Source organism: Orbicella franksi, chromosome 15 (assembly GCF_964199315.1).
Source record: "Orbicella franksi chromosome 15, jaOrbFran1.1, whole genome shotgun sequence".
Taxonomy (NCBI): Eukaryota; Metazoa; Cnidaria; class Anthozoa; order Scleractinia; family Merulinidae; genus Orbicella; species Orbicella franksi.
Genome location: NC_138159.1, coordinates 4,522,730 through 4,546,229, shown reverse-complemented (window position 1 = coordinate 4,546,229; position 23,500 = coordinate 4,522,730). Strand labels below are relative to the sequence as shown.

The window sequence follows — 23,500 nt, the reverse complement described above, 5'->3', positions numbered from 1 at the left end:
TAGAAACCAGCAAAATGTCAATTTCACGCAGCTTATATAAGCTCAAATTTGTTGATTTCAGGTCAAGAGTGCTTAAATTTTGACTCATGTTAACGCGCGACGGCAAGAATGTTGATTTCTCTTAGAAAGCAGCAAAATGTCAATTTTACGCAACGTAAAAGCTCAAAAATGTCGATTTTAGGTCAAAAAAGGTTTAAATGTTGATTTCGTGTTAACCCGTAACGGTAGGGATGTTGATTTCACTTAGAAAACAGCAAAATGTTAATTTTATGCAGCACATAAGCTCAAAAATGTTGATTTCAGGTCTAAATAGGTAAAAATGCTGATTTCATGTTAACGCGTGACGGCAAGGATGTTGATTTCACTTAGAAAACGGCAAAATGTTAATTTCACGCAACGTATAAGCTCAAAAATGTTGATTTCAGGTCTTAATAGGTAAAAATGCTGATTTCACGTTAACGCGTGACGGCAAGGATGTTGATTTCTCTTAGAAATGGCAAAATGTTAACTTCAGGCAGCGTATAAGGTCAAAAATGTTGATTTCAGGTCTAAATAGGTAAAAATGCCGATTTCACGTTAACGTGTGACAGCAAGGATATTGATTTCACTTAGGAAACGGCAAAATGTTAATTTCACGCAGCGTATAAGGTCAAAAATGTTGATTTCAGGTCTAAATAGGTAAAAATGCTGATTTCACGTTAACGCGTGACGGCAGGGATGTTGATTTCACTTAGAAAACAGCAAAATGTTAATTTCACGCAATGTATAAGCTAAAAATTGTTGATCTCGGGTCTAAATAGGTAAAAATGCTGATTTCACATTAACACGTGACGGCAAGGATGTTGATTTCACTTAGAAAACGGCAAAATGTTAATTTCACGCAACTTATAAGCTCAAAAATGTTGATCTCAGGTCTAAATAGGTAAAAATGCTGATTTCACGTTAACGCGTGACGGCAAGGATGTTGATTTCACTTAGAAAACGGCAAAATGTTAACTTCAGGCAGCGTATAAGCTCAAAAATGTTGATTTCAGGTCTAAATAGGTAAAAATGCTGATTTCACGTTAACGCGTGACAGCAAGGATGTTGATTTCACTTAGGAAACGGCAAAATGTTAATTTCACGCAGCGTATAAGCTCAAAAATGTTGATTTCAGGTCTAAACAGGTAAAAATGCTAATTTCACGTTAACGCGTGACGGCAGGGATGTTGATTTCACTTAGAAAACAGCAAAATGTTAATTTCACGCAATGTATAAGCTAAAAATTGTTGATCTCGGGTCTAAATAGGTAAAAATGCTGATTTCACATTAACACGTGACGGCAAGGATGTTGATTTCACTTAGAAAACGGCAAAATGTTAATTTCACGCAACTTATAAGCTCAAAAATGTTGATCTCAGGTCTAAATAGGTAAAAATGCTGATTTCACGTTAACGCGTGACGGCAAGGATGTTGATTTCACTTAGAAAACGGCAAAATGTTAACTTCAGGCAGCGTATAAGCTCAAAAATGTTGATTTCAGGTCTAAATAGGTAAAAATGCTGATTTCACGTTAACGCGTGACAGCAAGGATGTTGATTTCACTTAGGAAACGGCAAAATGTTAATTTCACGCAGCGTATAAGCTCAAAAATGTTGATTTCAGGTCTAAACAGGTAAAAATGCTAATTTTACGTTAACGCGTGACGGCAGGGATGTTGATTTCACTTAGAAAACAGCAAAATGTTAATTTCACGCAATGTATAAGCTAAAAATTGTTGATCTCGGGTCTAAATAGGTAAAAATGTTGATTTCACGTTAACGCGTGACGGCAAGGATGTTGATTTCACTTAGAAAACGGCAAAATGTTAATTTCACGCAACTTATAAGCTCAAAAATGTTGATCTCAGGTCTAAATAGGTAAAAATGCTGATTTCACGTTAACGCGTGACGGCAAGGATGTTGATTTCTCTTAGAAATGGCAAAATGTTAACTTCAGGCAGCGTATAAGGTCAAAAATGTTGATTTCAGGTCTAAATAGGTAAAAATGCCGATTTCACGTTAACGTGTGACAGCAAGGATATTGATTTCACTTAGGAAATGGCAAAATGTTAATTTCACGCAGCGTATAAGGTCAAAAATGTTGATTTCAGGTCTAAATAGGTAAAAATGCTGATTTCACGTTAACGCGTGACGGCAGGGATGTTGATTTCACTTAGAAAACAGCAAAATGTTAATTTCACGCAATGTATAAGCTAAAAATTGTTGATCTCGGGTCTAAATAGGTAAAAATGCTGATTTCACATTAACACGTGACGGCAAGGATGTTGATTTCACTTAGAAAACGGCAAAATGTTAATTTCACGCAACTTATAAGCTCAAAAATGTTGATCTCAGGTCTAAATAGGTAAAAATGCTGATTTCACGTTAACGCGTGACGGCAAGGATGTTGATTTCACTTAGAAAACGGCAAAATGTTAACTTCAGGCAGCGTATAAGCTCAAAAATGTTGATTTCAGGTCTAAATAGGTAAAAATGCTGATTTCACGTTAACGCGTGACAGCAAGGATGTTGATTTCACTTAGGAAACGGCAAAATGTTAATTTCACGCAGCGTATAAGCTCAAAAATGTTGATTTCAGGTCTAAACAGGTAAAAATGCTGATTTCACGTTAACGCGTGACGGCAGGGATGTTGATTTCACTTAGAAAACAGCAAAATGTTAATTTCACGCAATGTATAAGCTAAAAATTGTTGATCTCGGGTCTAAATAGGTAAAAATGCTGATTTCACATTAACACGTGACAGCAAGGATGTTGATTTCACTTAGAAAACGGCAAAATGTTAATTTCACGCAACTTATAAGCTCAAAAATGTTGATCTCAGGTCTAAATAGGTAAAAATGCTGATTTCACGTTAACGCATGACGGCAAGGATGTTGATTTCACTTAGAAAACGGCAAAATGTTAACTTCAGGCAGCGTATAAGCTCAAAAATGTTGATTTCAGGTCTAAATAGGTAAAAATGCTGATTTCACGTTAACGCGTGACAGCAAGGATGTTGATTTCACTTAGGAAACGGCAAAATGTTAATTTCACGCAGCGTATAAGCTCAAAAATGTTGATTTCAGGTCTAAACAGGTAAAAATGCTAATTTCACGTTAACGCGTGATGGCAGGGATGTTGATTTCACTTAGAAAACAGCAAAATGTTAATTTCACGCAATGTATAAGCTAAAAATTGTTGATCTCGGGTCTAAATAGGTAAAAATGTTGATTTCACGTTAACGCGTGACGGCAAGGATGTTGATTTCACTTAGAAAACAGCAAAATGTTAATTTCACGCAATGTATAAGCTAAAAATTGTTGATCTCGGGTCTAAATAGGTAAAAATGTTGATTTCACGTTAACGCGTGACGGCAAGGATGTTGATTTCACTTAGAAAACAGCAAAATGTTAATTTCACGCAACTTATAAGCTCAAAAATGTTGATCTCAGGTCTAAATAGGTAAAAATGCTGATTTCACGTTAACGCGTGACGGCAAGGATGTTGATTTCACTTAGAAAACGGCAAAATGTTAATTTCACGCAACTTATAAGCTAAAAATTGTTAATTTCAGGTCTAAATACGTAAAAATGTTGATTTCACGTAACGCGTGACGGAAAGGATGTTGATTTCACTTAGAAAACAGCAAAATGTTAATTTCACGCAATGTATAAGCTCAAAAATGTTGATTTCAGGTTTAAATAGGTAAAATATGGCGGCCGGAAAATAGTGTTAACATCTGGAACTTACTTTGGTTATCTGGGACAATGATTATCTGCACTGAACAAATAAACATCAAATAAGCACTTTTCCAAATACAGCAACGTCTTAAATGGCTAAAAATCACGAGATAAATACATATTTTTCGACAAACGCGATCGTAGCTTTATGTCACACACCGCCTAACAGATTAACAAATTAACCCTTCTGCGCAACATACGGGTCTCCATACATCTGCATGTCCGCTGATCCCAGAAGTTCAAAACACTACAAATCATGCCGATATGAAATAAAATCAACACAACCTGGATCACAGATCTATGTTACAATCGATCGCTACTTGTTGGCCATTTTTACCTTTAAATAAAAAAAGCTGAAACAATCTAGTTACCAGTTCGAGAAATGCGAGCAGAACGTGATCGCAATGCATGCCGGGAAGGTTGTTTACACCTCGTGCGCGGGAAAACATGGCAGTCGATACAAGACAAATTTTATAAGTCAAAAGCCAGTTCTCGCTTTCCAAACTTTGACACTAGCAACGCTTGGCAAATGGGCCACAACTCAAGAAAGGGTATTTTTCTTGGGCAAGAACTGCTCTTGGACTTTGCTGCCTGGCTCGATCTGACTTCGAACACCAATAACACGATTACGGTATATCAGCTACCTTCGAAGTTTCAGAACACATTTTGCTTCTTTAAAACGTGCTGACGACTTACGGGTTTATCGAGGCTTTATATGATGCCTCTCAACCACCAGGCAGGCACACAAGGTACTTTAACACTATGCTTAAGATATTAGTTGACAGAGCTCTAATGCGGCACATCTCTTTTTCATTCGATGGTATTTCGTTTGCCGCTCGATCGATTCACGTGTTGTGTTTACGTCACAATAACCGATGTAAACAATCTGTTCCCAGATTTCCGTTCTATATACTATTTTCCTTTGACTTTACGACAGCTAAGATTCAGTGGAATACACTATAAACAGTCTGCCTGTTTGCTGTTCAACAAAATAATAAGGTTTCTTTTGTTTTTTGTTCAACAAAAGATCTCCAAAAGATGCCGCTTGGAAAACTGAGCTTTTTGCATACGTTATTTCTCGAGAACGAAGAGCACCCCAGCCAAAAAAAATTCAGAGCAATGTTTCTCAGGTACAACAAAGCCTACATGCCAAAATTCAGCTATTTTTGAGCACTTTCAAAATGGCCAAAAAATCTAGGGGACGTTCTTGCACGTAGCCTTTCAATTATTAACTAATCAAAATTGACCTTTGTCTAAAGGATTAATCTTCGACTTTTATCTAAATTGAAAGAAAAATACGTGCTGGTTAGCAGCATCCAGTTGCGACCTATTTACATATTAGTATATCAGTCCTAATGCTTCTTGATCATGATTGATCACACAACTTTGCTGGTCATGTTATAAATACTGCAGGATTGGAAGATATAGGTTGTCGGTAGTATTTCTACAAATTGCTGGTTGGCTTTAAGCAGAAAATTTATGAAAATAGCATTTGAAAGTCTGCAGAACATATTCCAGTGAGAGGTCTTCAAAGGTTCTCACAGACAGCAGTTCGCTTGTTTCGGTTTGACAAAATCAACCATCGTTTACGTCTTTATTGTACCATTGACCGATCATCGCCAGTAAATTGTACAGTATATCTTTCTTTAAATCTGGGATATTGCTGCAACAGCCAATAGCACCTCTGGAAGGCGTTTCTGTGCACTTTTCGAACATGTATTGCACCATCCCGAAGGAAATTAGAGGATGTGAGATATCCAACCTTCCTGGGTGGGACGTCACAAGGGCCGCTGGACCCAACTCGGTCGCGAAACAAAATGGCAGTGTTTTGGAGCTATTTCCAAGATTTCGTCAGGGCACAGAAAATCGAGGATTTAACCGAATCCAAAAATTTTTTCGCAGAAGTACAGTAAACACCTGCGTATAAGAACCTAGAATTTTTGGGTTCAGGCTGAATGGGTTCTTATATTTTGGGGTAGTTTTTCCGAACTCAGGCTCATTAGGTTCTTAGTAGGTTCTTATTTGTAGGAGTTGTCATAGTGATACCATTCAGAGAGCTACTGTAGTACTAGTATGTCATAATGGTTGAACATTTGTATTTTAAACCGCAAAAATGCCAAGCCTTATTTTTTAAACAATAATAAATTCAGTATCATAGGCTACCATATTTACAGTTGTATTTGATAATAATGTAAATTGTTAACAGCAATATAAATAAATATAAATATAAATATATATATATATATATATATATATATATATATATATATATATATATACATATATATACAGTATTCTATACTCTGTATTTAAAAGATTTTCAATTAAACAAATAATTTTCATGGTGTTTCTCAGAAATTTCACAATTTCTATCAATTAAAATCCAGTATTTTGGCTACAAAATAAGAGTGTTTTTTTGTATAAGAACCTATTGTTCTTTGCCAGCCTAAATAGGTTCTTATATATTTGGGTATTAAAATGCCCAATTTCAGCCTGTAGGTTCTTAAATCACTAGGTTCTTATACGCGGGTGTTTACTGTATTTCACATAACAAGAAGATTCATTTTAGCTAAAAAAAAAAATTGGGGGTTAGGTGCACTTTAAATACAGCATACATACAAAAATTCAAGGCAAGCTACATGTGAAGTATTTTGCACTTTTATGATATTTCCATATTACAAATAGTGGCAAGCCCACTCCATACTTTGCCTTTTTACTGTAAAAATAATCTTTTTCAACACCAACAAAGCATCAACCAAGCATTTGATCCTCATGAAAATTTAACACTGCAAATTACCCAAACAGAATTGTATCAAAACCTTCAGCTTCATTATTAGACCAAGTGGTACGTTATGTAACCAGAGAGGAGTCAATTGTGCTGGCTCCACATAAACGGGCAGTCTGTGCTCTCTACACCGTCTCAAGAGTGAAATGGTGCCCCCAAGATCTTTTGGATGTAGAGTTTCAAGACATAGAAATGGAATCACTGAATGGTAATAAAAATAACCCGCTTACCATTTTCAATTTGGCATTACTACTGTACTTGAACTGCCAACCACAGTGAGCCTTCAAAAATAGAGAATGACAGCATGTTAAGAAAATAATCGTACCATGGAAGTAATCAAACAATGTTCTCCGATGACCAAAGGTATTTTTTCGCTTTTAAGACAAAGAGATTTGTTTCCGGGATCGGGCGGTGTGTTCAGTAGATGACGCCAAGGATGTGAGCTAAACAAATCAGACCGCAGTTCCTTCTAAATTGTTATTTACGAATTGCTAATCACAATCTTTAATAAGGCTTCACCTGATTCATTCATACTTTGTAGAATACTAAAATCCCCTCCAAAAACAACATAAGCTTAAGCATAATTTAGGTTATGTTGAAATGAAGCGAATATATCACAGTCCCCACGAGCGATTGAATAGAATAAGCTTATAACCATTGTTAATAAGCAGCGATCACAATCCATTTGTATAACTTATCTCCCTAGACCAAAATACGGTTATGATTAATGGCTTAACCATTGCAACCATCGATAACTGAGCTGAGAAATTGAAGGCCTAGTTGTGGACTACCAAGTACCTACGTAATTTACTTACCATGACAAGACAGCGTGCGAAATCTGCTGCACCTCGGGTTAATGGTCGTAAACTGGATACGCTCGGTGACTAAGTATACTTTTCATTAACCCATGACTATAGGATCAATGCCGATAATACGAAAACGAATCTTTGAGTACACGTTTACCACAGAGTACATGTAAGCTTGAATCTACCCGTTCAAGTCCGAACGAAGCTTCTCTTTCCAACTCGTTTGCATAATTGGCGGGATTTTGAGGGTTTCAGATGACGCTCCAGACTATTATTATTGTCGTTTTCATTGGCCAATTTGGTGTCACATTTCAATTACGCATTTCTCTTTGGTGGTTTGATTGGCCGAAAATTTTGATTGAAAGTCAATTCCGGAAATCTGTTCAGAGTCAATGGACAATGGCGGCCCTCAGTATGGCAAGCCGTTTGTAGCAAAATTAAATCCTTGCAATATATGTTTAATCCTTTAAATAACGGTTTTATTTAAAGATAGAAAAAGGCATTCAATCCAGTGGTAAATAAAATTTTTGGTTCAATTCAATCTTTTAATTTTCACGATTCAATCCAATACCTGGAATATTGATTCAATCCAATACCTAAAATATTGATTCAATCCAATACCTAAAATATTGATTCAATCCAATACCTGGAATATTGATTCAATCCAATACCTAAAATATTGATTCAATCCAATACCTGGAATATTGATTCAATCCAATACCTCGAATATTGATGCAATCCAATACCTGAAATATTGATGCAATCTTCCTGGGCCGAGCGCGGCCAACAGGAACGAGAGTAACTGAGCACTAGAGAGCACTGAAAACATGGCGGGCGAAGGAGAACTAGATTTAGAAGTTTAGTTTCCTAAGTTTCTTGCAGACATCTTGGATAAAACGGAAATAATTTTTGAGAATTTTGACTCAGAAGTTGGAATCATGGAAGACCATTTCGTAAAATTCCTGTTGAGGTGCTCGAGGAACTTTGAGGACTAGGATTCATCTGTACAACGATAACAAAGATGATTGGAGTTTGGAGATGGACAATTCACAGAAGATTGACAGAGTATGGCTGAGAAGATATGAGGGGTTTCAACAGCTTACCTGATAAGGAACCGAAATCATTCAAGAGTATGGATATAATTTCATTGCAGGTTTCTTTAAGTCCATTGGGTTACGGGTTCAACGGAGAAGAATAAGAGAAAGGCTAGCAAAATTAGATCCCCAAAATACTGTCTTGAGATGGGGTGCGTAAATTCGCTTTGGCATCTGGATGGACATCACTCTCTGATCCGATGGAAAATACTAATTCGGCTGTATAGACGGATTTTCTCGGAGAATAATGTTTTTGAAATGTAGTGCCAACAATAAAGCAGAAACAGTTCTTGAATTGTTTCTGGATGCCGTTAAGAGAGACGGAGAATTTTGGCCTTCCAGAGTACGAGTAGATCATGGTGTTGAAAACGTTGGTGTGTGCGATACAATGGAGCAGGTTAGAAGAGAGGAGAGGGGCAGCTTCACTGCAGGGCCATCGACACAACCAACGAATTGAAAGATTGTGGAGGGATATTTCCGTTGTGCTTCCCACTTGAACTTTTACACTTTTTGTAGTATGCAATTGTCAGGCATCCTGGACACTGATAATTCAGTACATCTTTCCACCTTACACTTAGTTTTTCAACCAAGGATAAACCTTGCTCTTTGCCAGTTCACTGAAGCTTTCAACCACCAAAATGTAAGAACAGAAAAAAAACTGGTTGCCATACCAAATGTGGCTTAATCATATGATGCAGCCTGAAAACCCCCTTTCAAATGGAAAGTCATATGATTTTGAATACTATGGTGATGATCCTGATGGTCCAACTCCATTGGACAGTGATAACAATGTTGTAGTTGAAGAAATTGACCTGGGACAACATGATTCAGTGCAGTCATTTGTATTGGAAAGGCTAGATCCCTTAAGATAATCAAGTCAAATAGGAGTAGACATCTTCCAAGAGGTTCTAGAACTAGTGACTGTTAAACTTGGGCAACTGACAATTGCATAATACTACGTATGTGTGGGCTGGGTAAAGAAGATTATGGCCCTTAAAGTATTTTGGCAACTCAGTTCACAACAGAAAACCTCACCCTGTATCAAGTAAATTATTTTCTCATCTTCCTTTTCATTGATATACAAAACTCAGAAACTGCTTGAATTACAGAATGCCTAACTTCTAGCAACACAACTAAACTGAAGAGAAATCAGGGCATTTGATAACTGCCATGTGCACTACTCTGCCTTGTAGATTTTTCAGGTGCTTATCAAAACAGATATTAAAATGTTGCAAGGTTAATTTGTTATCTTATTTTCAAAAGTACCCAGGACACAAGACTAACCTCTTGGTGCACTGGCGTAATGGCTACTAACAGGACTCATGTCACTAGCCAAAACTAACTTTGCACCAGCCAGCCTTTTTCATACACAGCTTCACTGACTTTTTTATAAGAGTGGTCAATCTTGGACATTTCTTGTTGCATCTAAAATGTTAATAATAATCACTAAGAAAATTTCACTCCCACAAACACGAATCCTGCTTTTCTTGAATATGCTTATGTTCAATCTCTGATGTACTTTTATCAGTGTTGCCATTTTCTTTTATCTCCCTTTAATAGTTAAATATTTATCATATGCTTATTAAGGCAATTATTTCCACGAAATCCACTCATAGTTTCCCTGTTTTCATTAGTTTCTATTCTCTTCAGTTTTACTTTGTCAGGATAATTCTCAATTTTGTTTTCATCCAGTAGACCAGTACTCCATTCCATCATGATTGTCACAATGGCTAGTGAAAGTGCAAAATCTACTATTCAAAACTGAAATGTGTGGCTAGTTGGCAGTAGTGTTAGCCTTGAGCCCTTGGTACCCAATATTATTCACAACAAATTGGTGCCATGTTTGTCATAGAATATCAAGAAAAACATCGTTTTTACGAAAGAAGTACCACGTGTGGGTTAAATAATGCAAAACATGAGACAACAACATTGAAAAACTTAAAACACATCCCAATGTTCAATGATTGCTGTCTTGTAAAATGTAAAGGTTCTTATTTCAAAAATAACTTAAAGCCAGGTTTACACAAGCAGTTTTTGTGAGAAACATGTTTGACTGTGCACACGGCACAGCAAAAATTTTGTTTACAGTTCAAAGTTTAGTGTGCCAGTAATGATTGGACAGCAGAAATATGCACAATACCAAAGACCAATGTGGTAGCAAAATTTGCCACAGTTTATGTTATTTGCCACAAAAAGCTAGCACACACAGCTTTTAATAAACAAATATGTTTGTCACATAAAAATTGGTTAACTTACATCTACAAAAGCGGCAGTAATGGAATCTAAATTTTCCGTGTCCCTTGTGTCTCGGTTGTAGCAATGTCTCATTTACCTAAGCACACTAATGGTTTGATCAAGAACTTCGGCGTGCGCTTCTGCAACTTCTGAGTCAAAATTCCCAAACATTATTTCCGTTTTATCCAAGATGTCTGCAAGAAACTTAGGAAACTAAACTTCTAAATCTAGTTCTCCTTCGCCCGCCATGTTTTCAGTGCTCTCTAGTGCTCAGTTACTCTTGTTCCTGTTGGCCGCGCTCGGCCCAGGAAGATTGCATCAATATTTGAGGTATTGGATTGAATCAATATTTCAGGTATTGGATTGCATCAATATTCGAGGTATTGGATTGAATCAATATTCCAGGTATTGGATTGAATCAATATTTTAGGTATTGGATTGAATCAATATTCCAGGTATTGGATTGAATCAATATTTTAGGTATTGGATTGAATCAATATTTTAGGTATTGGATTGAATCAATATTCCAGGTATTGGATTGAATCGTGAAAATTAAAAGATTGAATTGAACCAAAAATTTTATTTACCATTGGATAGAATGCCTTTTTCTATCTTTAAATAAAACCGTTATTTAAAGGATTAAACATATATCGCAAGGATTAAATTTTGCTACAAACGGCTTGCCATACCTCAGGCAGATATTTTCATGAGACCAGGGACGCGACGCGACGGGGCAGAAGACTCCTGAAATATTTTTGTACTGGATCATCGAACAAAAAGTGACGTCACATCCGGTTTAAACGGTGCCGCGCAGCTCGTTTCACAGCGGAAAAATGGCGTTTCGATTGGGGAAGATTTTCTTCTATTTGCAAACCATCAGGTCCGTGTCCTTCCATACTGAGGATAGAAATATCTTGAAGGCACATTTCTTCGGCTTTTGAAGCAAAACTGTTGGCAAAAGAGAACAGTGTAGTATTGTGTTGAAGGAAAATAACGGAGAGCCTTCTGTCATGGAATGGCGGATTTTACACATATTCAAAACTGGTGTTGTTCCGACTTTTGGTTCTTACTGTTCGTGATTCGGTGATAACACTAAGTGCAATACCCTATTAATGTTAACAACAACCTGGATGAAGTATTGCTGGCCATAGTTTGCACTCTGTACAACGGGAACATATTTAACAGGAGCCGTTTTTTTCTGAAAGTGAACACAGTTGAAGCTTTGTATCCACGTGCGTGTGGTGGAAAAGACATGCTGAAGCGTATACTCAAGGTTAGTATCCTACTTCCGTATCTCTTGTTGAATACGGTTTTTCTCTGTAAGAAATAAGCAATGTTGAGAGTTAGAGGCGAGCTTTGGGGATATCAGATTTCCCCGAAGAGATCAACAAAGGGGTGAAGCACTCCCCCACCAAATTTTCAGGGAGTACCCCCCGGCTACTGTGAAGTTGTTCATAAATATACATGTATGCTGGACAGAATTCAAATTTTATCCAGTGGTCAATTGTACATTCCTCTGTATTGTCTGAACTGCAATGCTGGCCTGGGGATCAACTTCTTTGGGCAGTTCCAAAAGAGGGGGGTTGGCTTGTTTAGGGTTAGCTCCTTAGCCCTTAACTTTACCTCTGCTTTTGACAGGTACCCACTTCTACTGTGACCCGGGGCAGGGGGTACTCCCTTATATGCACTATAGGGGTATGTGTGGCCCCAAAAGGTATGGTTTTTCAGTCATTTTGGTCATAAATAGGGTATCAGTTTTGGCCATTTTGGCCTTAAATAGGATATGGGTTTTGTACTCTAGTCTTGAATTGGGTAATGTTGTTTAGAAGAAGCTACTTTTTCATCATTATTGATAAGACCATAAACAAAAGGCTGTCAGAAATTATGTTTAGGGCAACTGTGTCAGCTACCATGGTGGTAAATAGGTTATCGAATTTTTATTCTGGTAATAAATAGGGTAGGGAGAATCGCAGATTTTGGTAGTCATAATTACTTAATTCGACTATTTTGAGATTTTAAAGATATGTTCTATATATCAAATTGACTCAACAAGAGATGCTGTGGAAACACAGGCCGCTGGTGATTGTTTTCACAGCTTTTTTAGTTCTTCCAAAGATCTGTTTACGACACCTCATCTTCTGTTAATCTGGTGGGGATACAATGTAGCTCTGTAGCAACGTGACCTTTGTTCATTATTTGGTCAATGTTTAAATGGCATCTACCTTCCATCTTGTAAAGAAAGAATGAAAAATGGCTGTCTCTTATGCATGCATCAAATAATTCACAAAGGTCAGTTGTGATTGCTCCATTGTTGGTGGGCTGAGAATTCTAGCTTGGTTTGATCTTAAAGTGATTGTTTGCCATTTATTTCGCCATGCATTTGGCTGAATTTGACCCTGCATGACTATTCAAAACCCTTATTGAATAATCAAATGGGCAATATCCCTCTTTGTTTGAGTTTTCCTCAGTCATTCAATCACAGTGGGTTTTGCTGAGTTAATTTTCTCTTCTTTGTAAATTGATATTGCTGCTTTAAATTCTAAATCTAGGCATCATGTGACACTCACCATGCCAAGAGTTGTCCCGGTTAGCCAAGCCGAAGTGTTTATATAAAGAAAAGTTGTCCTGCCTGTCAGGGTGCCAAGGCGTGACATGAGCCAAGGCTATAGACAACTCACCCACCCCTGATGTCTCGCAGGCGAGACAGGTTCATGATCCTAAATATAAACAGTTGGTTGAATTTTCAAAGAAATAAATGAAAAGTTAGCATGGCCAGGGTAACTCAGGAGAAGGGTTGTCTTGGGTACCATAGACCATATAAATGGTCCCTAGTAGGGCCATTCTATTTTATTTCCACTCCCTCTTCCTCTGTTGACATGAGCTTTAGACGGGGCTATGTACGAGTTATTTCTGCACTTTCATCTTTTCTGTTAGGTGGTAAATATTGACTTATTTAGTGAGTGTGGCTGGGGAAAGGGGGTGTGGATATAAAATGGAATATCTCTAGTCAGCTCTGGGCCCAAGTTGTGTGTTGTCTAACTGATTATACAAACTATACTTTCCAAAATCTTTATGGGTCGGTGTTTGAGAGGATCATCTTATATGTTCATCACTACAGTGGAACCCCGCCTTATGGCCACCCCATTCACATAGCCACCTTGTTATTATGGCCACTTGATTCTGGCTTGAACAAAGGCTCAGTCATTTGGTCATTTTCCTATTTAAAGAACCCCTTTAACCACACTGTTAATGTGGTCAGATTTTTGTGGCCCAGCAACCGGATTAACAGAGTTCCACTGTAATTTAAAATTGTCAGTGTTGGTTGTTTTAAGAATATTTGTACCTCACAGAGGTGAAAATGAATTTGAGCTATTACCCACAAAACAAAATTCTGGATCGTACCTTTTAGGAGTAATATACACAATTTATAATAAACATCAGGCATCACTTTGATAGTGAAGTCCCATAACTCTATTATTTGGAGATTGGTTATCCACTATCCCTGAAATTACCAAGGCTGATATCTCTATTATCATGTCATCAAAGCCATAATATTTTGACACCTACTATACCGAACACAGTTTCCTTAAGCAGTAACAAGAGCCTTTCTTTAGTAAACCAAAACAGTACTGACTGCCAGGTGCTTTATAAAAGTATAACCCTTCCAGAAGCATTCACAAAGTAATATCAGTAGCTAACAATTCTTTTGTGGGTGATTTAAACCTTGTAATAAATCATACTGAACTGGCCCAAGTTTAATATACATTTTGTTGCATTTAGCTCACATGTTTTCAGTTTAAAGGAGAAGGTCACTCCAAAAAGCTTACTTTTTTTGTCTTCACTTATAGCAAGTGAATATTCGGCATTTCCACTCGCCAAAGCTTCAGCCTCTGAAGTGCCTGCTATCCTTAAGAAATTCATCTCGAAATTAAGAAGCGACTTCGGAGGCCACCATTTTGCAACTGTCTTGGCAGCCTCAGGCTGTGTTTATGTGACTTCATTCCATCCAACTCAAAATTGGTGGGAAGGAGAAGAACCTGCAACTGACTTGGCATCAGCCCCTAGCTGTCACAGGGTCAGCAAAATCTTTTTTTTTTTTCAAGCGATTATCCTCTTCACTATCTTCAATGCCATTATTTTGGAGTTTAGAGCATGTTTAGCTCAAAATAATATGTCTCAAGAGCAGCCATAACCCAGAGTGGTAGTCAAAAGGCTTGTCGCAAGCCATCAGGACAAAATCTTTCAGACAGAATGATGTCACGAAAACTTGGCCTGGGTGAAATTTTATGGGAAATGTTGCCATTTAAAAAATATGCAGCTCAGACACAATAACAATAATTCTCATTTCTGTGGTGTTTTCTTTGGTGTGAAAGTGTAAAAACAGATTCTATTACCCTACATGTAAGTTGAAGAATATAGGAGCTCCTCTGAAAAAGTTTTTTTTTTTTTTTCTGTTCATTTTTTTTGTTGAACATTTCTATTTTCCTATAAGCAGTTTCTTCACAACACATTGTAAGATAATAACTAGCCATAAAAAGGACGTTTTTGTCTCAGAGATCATTTTCAAGATAAAAAAAAGTGATTTTCATTTATATTTTATATTTTCTTTGGGCAGAGATGTTTTGAGAATTTCCCTAAAAATATCACAAGGTACAAAGGAAGGGGCAAAAATAACAGTTATGTTTTCATTATCAGTTTGAGTCTCTCTCTGAAGCTGCAGAGTATGGTTATTTTATACTGTTGTCGATAATGTTAGGCCCATTTTAATTCAAAATACAAATGGGAACTTACATTGATAATCACACAATCCCTTAAATTGGCACTGTTTTGTTTTTTGCTTTTTTCCAGAAAACAATTTGAACATCCTTGTTACACAAGAAGGGGGGGCGTGGGAGGTATTCTACATAGTTTTAAATGGGAAAGCTCCACCTCAAGGTCCAACCCCTTGATACTGTATCCCTTTGCTAAACCCTTAGAAAGTAGTTTTAAATCTTCTTGAACAATATATGAGAATCCACTCATTCTGGCTCATGAGAGTAAATGAGAGATTATCAACAACATTTTAGAACTAGAAGAAGGGAAATCCCTAAAAGAAAGATTTCCGTACCCTTTCATTATACACCTGAATTCAACTTGTTAGAAATCCCTTATCCTTTAATAGTTATATCTGAAGCCTGAAACCTTTTGAGCAGAGCTTCCCGATATATGTCATTACATGGAGTCCTCCCACATACACAATCCAGGAACTCTTAACAAGTTGTGATGAAGCTGGCTTTAAGACTGTTTGATCAGGCAGCTTCTTCAGTTTTTGAGTACAAACTTGTTACTCTCAGTCAACTTCTAGTATGGAACCTTTTTAACCGCGCGGCCATGGGCCGAGCGCGGTTCTAGGTTTACCCGGGGTTTATTTTTTTTTTTTTTGTCGGTGACCAGACGCAGACCTCCGCTCGGCCAAATTTTGAGTCACGCAACGTGTGATGTTTTTGCGCCAGAAGCTGTTAAAACATAAATACACGGACAATTTTACGTATATTGTTTTCTTTTTTGTGGATAAAATATATTTTCTTTTCGTTTTATCAAAGCGTTGGATTTAAAGGGTATAATAAATACGCTAAAAAAAGGTACTACGTCAGCCATGGAATGTGTTGACGTTGCAGCTTTCACTTTCGCTACGTGACAAATAAGATCGTGTTTACTTTGCAAGTTTATTTCGCCAGAAGCGACGTTTATTAATTTATTTGTAATTTTGCGAGTATTTCTTGTGGTTTTAGGCAAATGAAGTAAATTCTTTGGCTGTTTCATCGCAGCGAGTTCATAGATCGGAAGGAAAATTAAATATTTGCAAGCCAAGCAACGAACTTGTCAGAACGTGCAAGGATTACGTCATTGGTAGGGAAATAACCACCGTACTAAAGATAGCCGTGGATAACACAATTCTTGAATTATGTGACTTGTGTGACTTCTTTGCTAGCCCTTTACTCAAGGGAAAAAACTATTTAATTTAATCGTGATTTTTAAGAAAGAAAGCTGTTGTTAATAGTGTTCATATCTTCATGCCCATACGTATCCCGAAGAAAGTTCCAGATTAAGACTATTACGTCATCGGAGATTTCACACCGGTTACGACTGATGGTGCAATAATACAGTTTGTGTTGATCAAGTAATGTGGTGTCTACAGTAATCAATGAATCATCAAGGATTGCTTTGGAATGTACACTGCGTTGCGACTGTAGTGCTAAGAAAACAGTTAAATTTTAAAAGCGCGGTTATAAGATCTAACAGATCTTCTTGTCTTTTCTGGTCTGGTCCAAGTTCTGACACTACTAGCTAGCAATCACTTTCACAACACAAACACTAGCAATGTCAGTCGCAGTCTGGTTGTTCAGTTTCACCGCACCATGTTTCATGGTCACTCATCACTGTCAGACGTGAGTTCATAATAGCTTGTAACATTCACCAGCCTGGCAGTGTCATTGTTGCTATTACCTGTTCCCAGACTTCCTTTTATGGCTGGGTGTTGGGGCATGATATTTCATTACTCTTTGCAAACAGTTTGTTAAGATCGCACATTGAAAGCGTGATGAATTAAAATAATTGAACTCTATGAGAGAGAATTGTCAGAATTGCTAGGGGTCTCTCATTCCCTGGAACTGAAATGTCTTGATGTAAACTTATATAGAGAAAGCAGACTGAAAATAGGGCAAAATGTCTAAGTAACCTTTCAAAATAAGTTGCAAATACATTTGATAGTTAAGGATTAAAAGATAGGGAACGTGGTCTGTAAACAAGGCAATTGAAAGGAATTGAAGCAATTAAAGGTGCATGCTTGACCTCACAGGATCGGGGGGGGGGGGTTGTATTGAAACTTTATAGTGTCACTGACATTTAACACTGTTGAAACAGAAAAATAAATTACATTATAACTGAAAAAAAAAAAACACGACATGCCCCGATTATTGAATCACCCATAAAAATATCCTCTTGTTTATATTTAAGGGTTCACGACCTGCTTATGTACATGTTAAAGGAAGCGTTTACCATTATTAAGGGATTACCAAGGGAAAAGTTAAGATATCTCATTTAAGGTTCTTAACAAATCATAACAGAATTTATAATGCCAGTTTGAGTCACAAGCCAGAACTCAAATTTGAGTTAGTGTCGATTGGCAAGAAAGTTCCGCCCCGTTATGTGTGTGGGTCTTTGCAGTGTGATACGATTAACAGCTCTTCATTACTCTCAAGTGTTTGTCAGTGGTAAATTTCAAAAAATGGGCGTCTGTTAAATAGGTTCTCCCGCAGGTAGAAAACTGACATTGCGCTTTTCTCTCAGTGTAATGCCTACCTAAGAGAATAGGTTATTTGAATTGAGTGCAACTTACCTAGAATTCATTATTTCCACGTAAACGATGACTCCTGTGGAATAGGCCCTTTGCAGCTGGGGTCACGTGACCACATTTTTTCTTTTAAAAATTTCTATTATAGGCTATAACTTAAAGAATGCCAGAAATGGAAAGAGCATATTAAAAATACTAGAATGGCCAAGTTTGAGGTCCCTTGCATTAAAGAGTAAGTTTATACGACAGTTTGAATTTTCAGAAAATTTAGAGGATTTGTATGGAAATTGTTGCTGGAGAGCAAGGCCTTGCTCTCCAACAACTTTTTCCATACAAATCTTCTTATTTTTTAAAAATTCAGACCGTCGTAAAATCTCATTCTTTATAGACGGGGGCCTCAAACTTGGCCATTTTGGTATTTTCAGTATGCTCTTTCCATTTCTGGCATTCTTTAAGTTATAGCCCATAATAGAAATTTTTTAAGAAAAAATGTGGTCACGTGACCCCAGCTGCAAAGGGCCTATTCAGCTACGAAGAAACGACGACATTTCGTAAAAACACACGCCTTCAAAACAGCGTCTTTTTTAAAGAAATAATTGTTCTGTTCCTCAAACAAACGATATGGCGAGGAAGAAGACAAAATTTTGTTTATCATGGCCAAATAAAACGTTAGAAATATCCCTCCGATTGCGAAATATTGCTGTTTTACTTGCAGGGAGAACGATTATGTCGCAGTCAAATTTTATTTTGCCGCTCAGCCCGCTTTTTACCGGATGTGACGTCACTTTTTGTTGGATGATCCAAACACAAAAAAGTGCCAGGCGTCGCAGAGTGTTCTCCCCCGCCCCAGCATTGAGACGCAAAACAAGTCTCACCGCTCGATTTATCACGCCGAATTTAATAACCATGCGTAGTTTGTTAAGAACTCGTTGCAAACTCATGAAAGTATGAGACACCCTAAGTTGACAATTTTTACAAAGACATGTATGCCTGGTCAGCGGGGGGGGCAACGCTTGCCCCCTGGACCCCTTTTGGACCCCTTCTGGACCACCATCTGGACCCCTCCTGGACCCCATTGGGAACCCCCATCGGGACCCCCATCGGAACCCCCATCTGGACACCATCTGGACCCCCTATTTCTCTTCGAGAAAATACGGTCTCCTACCCCGTTATAATTAAAACGGACAAATTTAAGGTGACTCAAAACAGTCATCTTTCCGTGAGACGTGAGACGGGCTCCAGCGCGCACTTCAGCGCGAGGCATCTAGGGTACGCGAGATAGCGCGCGAGATTTAAAGCTTACAAAACTCAAAACAAACCTGGCGGCGCGAGGCCTATTTCGTAAAACTTCGTTTCCGCCAGGTTTATGCGGAGCTGTTTGCGTTATCAGTTATTTTTAACTTCGAAAGCATCCATCCTTCAGACAATTTCAAAGGAAAACATCCTTTTTAAAAACCGCTGTGCTGGAACGTAAACGAAAATTCTAACGTTAATGTTGCGATCGATCGCGCCGGCTATCAATCTAAAAAAAGAAGGGAAAAAACTACTCTTCGGGTTTTCTTCGTTCTTTCTACTTGGCTAGTCTCACCTCTGGGTATTTATGGTACTCTTCTTTTACTGCTTATGCTGCTAACGACAATAGCGAAAAACAAACGCTGTGTCTCTATGTCCGGCAGCCGGACAGGTTTTTCAAAATACTCCGTGTCCGGTAGTCAAAATTATTTTTTAAAAATTTCAGTTAATAATGTCAAATCCTTGTTTATATGGCTGAATACTAATTTTGGGATTTATAAACTATTGTAAAGTGACCGGCAGTCAGAACGTTTGAATAGCACTCCGGTTAGCCTCAAAAGCACTCCGGTTAGCCTAAAAAGTATTCCGGTTAGCCTACAAAGCACTCCGGTTGGCCTGAATAGCACTCCGGTTAGCCTAAATAGCTCTCTGGTTAGCCTGTTTACGAAGCTAATATCTCAAAAACGGATCCGGTGACCGTACTTTTTTAAAGCAAAAACTTATTCAACAGCAAGAGCGGAATGCATGTGCGAAATTGTAAAAAAACTGAGTGGTAGAACTTTTCTAACTTGGAAATTTCCAATTTTTTTTTAATTTAAGCAAAATCTTCTCCGCAGAATTTTTTCCAATTTTTCCCGTTTTTTCTTCTTGTGTGTAATAAAAAGATTTTTATCAAAAAAAATATGGGGCCACCGGCTTAGTTTTTAAGACAGATGAATTGATGGTAAAAAGTGGGTCAAGTCTGTTGCTATGCAACAGGACAGTGCTACCTTAATTTATGACTTAAACACAATGAAAGGAACAGTGGAGAGTTACCTTGAAAATATAGCACAGCCATTCAGAACAGAACAGTTCCAACCTAAAAAATCGCAGCTAGTTCTATACTGAGTCTAAAAAAAAAAAAAACAGAAAACTGTTTTGAGCCACCTAAACGGGGCTCCACTGTACATCCATAGACTTTTCATGAAAGTCCACGCCTTTCGTAAGTTACAGGGGTATCATTTTCCGGGCAGGTTCATTTTCGGTCCTGGGGCTCGTTTCTCGAAAGCCCCGGAAACTTTTCGGGCCCGGAAAGCCATAGCAAAATCTCGAGCCTTACGATTACAGAGCTGTTTTATTCACGTATTCTTAATACGAGAAGAGGTTCCCTTCATACAAGAAGTTTCAGGCGTATACACTTCTCCGTTTGTAGATACAGATGAACTAAAAATGGCTTTACGGGCCCGAAAAGTTTCCGGGCCTTTCGAGAAACGGGGCCCTGGGGTCATTTGCGGTACAATCTGGGGATCATTTGCACGCCTTTACAGGCATCTCATAGATCAACCAAAAAACCAGCTGTGACCCAAGGCCAGGGCCCACACAGCAACTTTGGAGTGCCTAGTCGTTATCTAACTACAGAGGGGGGAGGGGGGAGGGGTCCGGAAGCATTCTCACTCTAAAACAGTCCTAAACAATTATAAACTTCCAGGGCTTACAAACTGTTGTATATCCTTCCTTAAAATAGCCCAAGGATCTAACGCTTTTCCCTAAATACTTAAACAGTATAGCAGTCAAAAAGGCAATCACCTTTGGTGGTCATGAAAGCGAGTCATGCAAAGCATACTTGCCTCAGTAATAGTCCTGTTTTTTTCATTGGATGATTGTTCTCCAGTCTCGATTTCAATCCTCCTTGCGTGGTATATGCGTTCTCCTTGATAACATTGGTTCTACCACCGAGGTGTTTGTAAATTAGCGTTGTCCGGAAGAAAGTACGAAATTTACGTAGTTTCACATCTTCTCTAGGACATTAACAGCCGGTTGACTTTCTTTTCTTCTGTAGTAGGATTCTTCTAAATGAAAAACTGCTGCTGTACGATTCTAATGTCTAATCTCGCGGTAAATTTGCAAAGTTCTATAAAAGGGCTGTAGTAATTGGGGCGTTATAACAATTTAAAGACGTGAAATCAATTTCTTCACTTCAACAAGAGTTTATTTGCTCTTCAGTAACTTACATGAATTTCATCTACGATAGGTTTGTTCTACAACATAAGTAATAGCTACGCATATTTATTTGCACAACTATCCCCAAGCCAGAGTATTTTAAAATCCTTCAAGGCCAAATTTAAATAGTTAATTCTCCTTACATACCTTCATACATTCTTCCTATGACAGTTCTAGGAATTTAGATGTACATCAAGGTTGTTCTTCTACTAGATGAATTTCCGTATTCTGAACCCTCGTCTGCTTGACGATGTATCGATATGGTAAGGAGAAATTAGATTTCTATAACTCTTTGGAGTTGCAGGATAAATCAAACCTTATTAAACTCGTTGGGCAAGACAAAGGACGCATGTACTACGAGATTCACGGAAAAAACTGAAGAGCAAAAACAGTTGCTATGGCCTGAGAGATGTGGGGAGGGGAGGCTCTGTTATTTTCCACCGTACCCTGTACCCGCTGGCTCGACTTGTGGCAGTAGCCCTTTCTTTTACGCATTGTAATTACATCAAATGTGGATGGGACGCAATTTCGGACACCAAGACACCGTGATCATTTTCTCTTGCGGACACAAATTCAAACTAACGTCGCATTCACTTTGGATTTAACTGTGATGCAAATAGGCCACGTTCAATAGATCAATACCGTATTCTAATATGGCTCCGAGGCTTTCGGGTCAAAATTGCAAATTTAAGTTGTTTTTTTTTTTTTTGTCTCTCAATTCCCAAGAGAGACTTGGATACAAAGAAAACTACACCAAATATAGAAGTTTGTCCTGAAAGCCTCGGAGCCATGTTAGAATATTGATATATCGAACGTGGCCAATTAGCAAAATAGCCGCGAAGAGACCCGAGCCAACCTCGGTCCCAGTGTTTCTCTTCCTCCCGTACCCGCGAAAGCGGGACGAATAGAGACCCTGGGAACAAACGTTTACCGAAGCTGGAATAAAAGAAAGCAAATAAATCGCTACTATTTGACGTTAAAATTCTAAATAAATGAGACCATTGGATCGACCCGAGACACACATAATCGTCGACTTAAAAAGCACAAACACAAGCGACCAGTTCTAATAAATTTATCCTTTTCGAACTTCTGAAGCGATCACTGAAATTTTCGTCAGTAAAGAATGTTGATACCACATGAGATCTAACTGATAGCAAAATAAAATACTCAATAATTTTTACAAGTGAACGCAAAGTCACAAACTAACATACAGCAGAACTACTAACGGAAAAAATTCCAAAAAAAAAATTATTAATTGAAGGGGAATCCGAGACGATACCTCAAAGTTACCTGAACGATTAAAAAACATACACACAAAACATCTGGATATCCATTGAAAAGAGGCATTCATCAAGTTCTGTGTTAATAGTTCGTGCTCGGTTAAATTTACACTTTAAACCTTGAATTTGCAATTAATCCAACAATAACATATTCTAAACCCGTCGCTACAATAATGCGACGAATTACTGTATAAATATTTACCTAAATACTTTGAAATAATTGTTCTAGGCCGAGCAATGTAATGTTCTCGAATAATGCTAGACGTGTTCTTTCACAAAATAACTTTACAAATTGTCTTATGAATTAAACTCCTTATGAAGATATCAATGAAATTAACATAAATATCAAACACCACATTACTTTTAACTCAATCTCCGAGTCTAAATTGCGAGGCACTCCGCCGAATATCTTCGGAAAATACCGAACATAACCGAATACCTTAACGAAGGAACTCGAACGAAAAAGACCCAATCAAGTGTAAGCAATTCACTATTTTTATACTCTTTCTTTATATTTAATAACTATATTTTGTTTTAGTTTAACTTAAATAAAACTATACGGACAAGCGATGCGAATTTGTAGTTCGCTGCTAAATAGATGGTTTTCACTATCACGCAACGAAAAACAAAATCGAAAACTATTCAGTGGATAAAGTAAAGAAATTTTTAATATTATGGAAGACAAGTAAAGAGGACACTTCTCCAAGTTTTGGT

The 23,500-nt window shown here is 37.7% G+C and overlaps 1 protein-coding gene and 1 long non-coding RNA gene across 2 annotated transcripts in view; both read right to left on the bottom strand.

Annotated features, from left to right (window-relative positions):
- LOC145469838 (uncharacterized) overlaps positions 1–7,494 on the bottom strand; it is a 10,852-nt gene extending 3,358 nt beyond the window's left edge. Inside the window, exons 1-2 of the long non-coding RNA XR_014042382.1 lie at positions 7,362–7,494; positions 6,777–6,827 (exon numbers count right to left, since the gene is read on the bottom strand). This is a non-coding gene — a long non-coding RNA (uncharacterized LOC145469838). The remainder of the gene's footprint in view (positions 1–6,776; positions 6,828–7,361) is intronic.
- A 13,992-nt stretch (positions 7,495–21,486) lies between these two features.
- The window catches only part of LOC145469329 (osmosensitive cation channel TMEM63C-like), a 22,180-nt gene continuing 20,166 nt past the window's right edge, over positions 21,487–23,500 (bottom strand). Inside the window, exon 16 of the mRNA XM_081453012.1 lies at positions 21,487–23,500. This exon is cut by the window's right edge and continues 968 nt beyond it. The gene's annotated coding sequence lies outside the window, so the exon portion shown is untranslated.